Raw genomic sequence first — 4,560 nt, 5'->3', positions numbered from 1 at the left:
ACAACCTCTAACCCCACAGGCTGGCTCTGGCGCCACAAGAACCAGCCTGTTGAGCTAGGGGGATTTCATTGCCACGGGGCAGGGGCCTGGTGGCAGGGAGAAGTGGTGACATCTTAGCTCTGGCCTACCTCAGACCTGAGTGGGGTCATTTTGACTCATCAGTAGAAAAATACAGCTGACTGCTGGTCTAGTATATCTAATCACCTGATTTCACCTCCTAATCATGTGCGCAAAGCAGTGTCTATTGTCTCCTGCTCACATGAAAACATTCCAGGGAATTTTCCAATCCTAAGCTAGGCACCTATTATCTGAAATCCATATTATCTGAAAACTTACGAATTTTTTTTTAAAAGGTAAATTGGAATATTTGAAGTTTCATCTACTTGAAGAACTAGAAATTTCTTAACTATGCCATGACTTCTGAATTCGTTTAAAAATGTGTTTCTATAGTTCTGATTCATTTTCTTATTAATAGTCAACTATACTGTTGCCTCTCTGCCAAAGGATAGCAGTTGGACAAGAAACTTGTTACCCAGAGTCAGTTTATTTTCTTATAGTAAGTATTTTAGTTGATGCTGGTTTTGATGTTGGCACTGCTGTTTATATCCTGCCCTATCTAGAAAGGCTCAAAATGACCATATACCAACAAATTTCTCTTGCATAGATCTCAGCCAGTCTGGCTACTTTTTTGGCAAGAACCTGGTGCTTGGTATTTCTGTGGCCCTTTGTCTCTCCCAAAATCTCTTGGTTAATTGCTACACTGGATGAACATTTGGCCTAATAAAGTGAATGGCGGTTTGGCCATTGACTTCTTGGGGCCAGGATTTCACCCACTGTTCCTTGTTCATAGATTTATAGATTGTAAGGAGCTAGAAGGGACCTTGCAAGATCATCGGGTCCAGACCCCCTGCACTTGGTTAGAAAGACAACTGGGGTCAGGTAATTCTAGCGAGATGACCGTCCGGTTTCCTCTCAAAGCTTTCCAGGGTAGGTGTTTGCACCACCTGCAGAGGGAGTTTATTCCACAGTCTGGACACCCTGTGAAGAAGTTTTTCCTAGTGTTAAGCCTGAAATGGTCTTCCAGGAATCTATAGCCATTACTCCCAGTTTTCCCCAAAGGTGCCCTGGTGAACACTTGTTTGCCAAGCCGTTGGTGTATTCCCCTGATTTAACGAAAAGCTGCTACCAAGCCCCTTCTCAGTCTTCTCTTTTTTAGGCTGAAGAGGCCCAAGTCCCTCAGCCTTTCCTCGTATGGCTTGCCTTGCAAGTCTCTAATCATAAGGGTGGCTCTTCTCTGGACTCTCTCAAGTCTTTCCACATCCTTGTTGAAGTGCAACACCAAGAACCGGATGTAGCACTCCAGCTGTGGTCTCACCAATACTGAGTAAAGCGGAAGAATCACTTCCTTGGTTTTGCTTGAGATGCATGAGTTGATGTATGCCAGAGTATTGTTTGCCCTGTTGGCTACAGCATCGCACTGACAGTTCATGTTCATACTATGGTCTATTATTGCCTGTAGGTCCCTTTTAGTTGTAGTGCTAGTCAAATTGGCACCTCTGAGCCTGTATGTATGTTGAGATTTGTTGATCCCAAGATGGAGCACTTTACTCTTCTCAATGTTGAACTTCCTCTGGTTCTGATCTGCCCAACTTGCCAGGCTGTCTAGGTCCACCTGTATCTGCAGCCCATCTTCAAGCATGACCACGCTCCCCCATAACTTGGTGTTGCCCGTGAACTTGGCCAGTGAACTCTTCACTCCTACATCCAAATAATTGATAAAGATGTTGAAAACCACTGGACCAAGCACAGACCCCTGAGGGACACCACTGGCCACTTCTCACCAAGACGACACAGATCCTTTCATTAAAACTCTCTGGGTCCTACCCCACAGCCAGCTTCCTACCCACCTGACTGTCAAGCAGTTTAGCCCAGAATCCTCCAATTTTACTGTGAGAACATCCTGGGGTACCAGAGGCCTTTTAGAAGTCTAGGTATACAATGTCAACCTCCTCTCTCTTATCCAGGTGATAAGTTGCCTGGTAGTAGAAGGAGATGAGATTGGCAAGACAAAACCTGCCCACAACAAAGCCATGCTGACTGTTGTTCAGAATCCTACCTTCTGAGTTAGGGTAATTGGCCTATAGTTGCCCGGGACCTCTCTCCTCCCCTTCGTGAAGATGAGCAAAACATTGGCCCTCTTCCAGTCTTCAGGGACCTCCCCTGAGCGCCATGAGTTTTGGAACAGTTTCATTAGAGGTCCTGTGATGACTTTGGCCAGCTCCTTCTGTACTCAAAGATGAAGTTCATCTGGTCCTGCTGACTAACAAATGGCTGACTTTAACTGATCATGCACCAGCTGAATGTCAACAGTAGGTAGGCAGTCATTCCCACCACTCTGAACCTTATCTAGTATGATTTTCCCCTTTCTCCAGTGAAATACCAAAACAAAGTAGTCATTCAGGAGTTCAGTTTTCTTCTGAGTATTGGTAACCAGCTGTCCTAAGTTGTTAAGCAATGACCCCATGCTTCTATTTGTTTCCCTCATGTTTCTTACATACCTAAAGAACAACTTTTTGTTGTCCTTGATTTCCATTGCTAATTTAACTTCAGTCACCACCTTAGCCGTTCTCATCTGCTCCCTACAAGTGAAGGCCATTGTTGTATAGTCCTCCTTGGGAACTGTCCCAAGCTTCCATTGTTTGTATGTTTCTTTCTTCTTTTTCAAGAGGACCATGATATCCCGATTAAGCAAAGAGGGCTTACTAGTCCTTCTGCTACCTTTTTTCTGCATGGGAATGGACTTCTTTTGAGCTTTGAGGATCGTGATCTTGAGAAACAACAACTCCTCATGCACTCCTTTTATCTTCGGTCCCTGGTCCCACAGTGCTTCCCCTACTATTGCCCTGAGCCTCTTGAAATTAGCTTTTTTGAAGTCCAAAACTTCAGACCTGCTAGCTGATTTGCCTGCCTTGCCGTGGACAGTGAATGTGATGGTCTCATGGTCGCTGCTATATTCAAGTCGCTCAGCAGATTGTCTCCTTTGGCCAAGACAAAGTCAAGGAGAGCATTATCTCTGGTTGGCCCGTGCACTTCCTGAGTCAGGTAAAGCTCTTCAATACAGGTGAGAAAGCAATGCAACCGATCCAACTTAGCTGAGTGTTCCTCCCAAGTGATGTCTGAGTAATTGAAGTTGCCCATGATGGCCATGTCCCATGTGTGTGCGGCCTCTGCCAGTTATTGAGAGGACTCCAGATTGAGCTCCTCCCCCTGGTTTGGTGGTCTGTAGTATACACCTACAGTTGGGTCTCTCCCACCCCGAGTTTGACCTGGAGGATTTTGAACCGCTCTCCTTTGGAGCCGATGTCAGCCTTCAAGGAGGTGTACTGCTCCCTCACATAGAGCTACCCTTCCACCTTTTTTTCCTACTTGGTCCCTTCTGTGCAAGGTGTAGCTCTCTATGGCTATGTTTCAATCACGTGTGGAGTTCCACCAGGTCTCTATGATTGCTACTAGATCGTAATGCCCACTGGAGAGTAGGAGGGCACTTGTTCCTGCTTTGGACCTCAGACTTTCTACCTGGGAACCCCAAAGCCTTTACCTTACGCAAAGTTGCTCAGTTACTGCCTAGGTGATATGAGGGGCAGGGGAATATGGCAGGGGAGGATGGTTAGTTATAAAAAAATAAAAAAAGAGAAAGAAACTCAAGAAAGTTTGTCTTTCTAGGCAAAGGACATTCAACACTACAAAATTTTCTTAATAGCTATAATAGTATCATGAACACTTCATCCTGGAACCTAGATTACACCAGAAAAAGCTACCCAGTTTTTACTGCATCAATAAACTCTTGGTATAAACATAATGAGCAAAATTATTTCACTTTCTGCACCCATATAACAGCTTACATCAGTGTACCTAACTGTACATCACAATGTCCTCCCATAGGAGGTAGCCCTTCCTATGTTTTAGCCTCAGTAGCTAAGTGGTTAGGACACTTATATAGAAAGTGGGCAACCTAGGTTCTAAACCCCTAGTTCTGTTACTCAGAGGACATCTGAATTTACATCTTTTCAAAGCACTGGGCCATAGCTCAAGCATTTACCTAGTTTCCTCTCTAGACCTCCTTATGAAAAGTCATAGATTTTATAGACATTTGGGCTGGAAGGGACCCTGGAGGAGCATCGAGTCCAGCCCCCCACCCCAGGGGCAGGAAGTCAGCAGGGATCATAGGATCCCAGCAAGATAAGCATCCAAATGTGTTCTGAAGGCATTCAAAGTGGGCGCTTGATCTGCCTCAAGTGGCGGTCTGTTCCAAACCTTGGGGGCTTGAACAGTGAAGAAGTTCTTTCTTATGTCCAGCCTGAACCACTCACAGTGGAGTTTGTGACTGTTCAATCTTGTCATCCTTTGGGGGTCTCTGGTGAACAGTCATTCCCCCAGATCCTGATGAGAATCCCTGATAAGCTTATAGGTGGCCACCAGATCACCCCTGAGCCTGCGCTTTTCCAGGCTGAATAGTCCCATTGCTCTCAGCCTCTCATCATAAGGTCTGTTTTCCTGACC

The 4,560-nt window shown here is 45.4% G+C and overlaps 1 protein-coding gene across 1 annotated transcript in view; it reads right to left on the bottom strand.

The window, feature by feature from the left end:
- The window catches only part of CFAP47 (cilia and flagella associated protein 47), a 734,432-nt gene that overhangs the window by 653,049 nt on the left and 76,823 nt on the right, over positions 1 to 4,560 (bottom strand). The window lies entirely within an intron of this gene.

This window comes from Crocodylus porosus, unplaced genomic scaffold, assembly GCF_001723895.1.
Source record: "Crocodylus porosus isolate Cpor-Errol unplaced genomic scaffold, CroPor_comp1, whole genome shotgun sequence".
NCBI lineage: Eukaryota > Metazoa > Chordata > Crocodylia > Crocodylidae > Crocodylus > Crocodylus porosus.
This window is presented reverse-complemented; position numbering and strand designations above follow the sequence as displayed.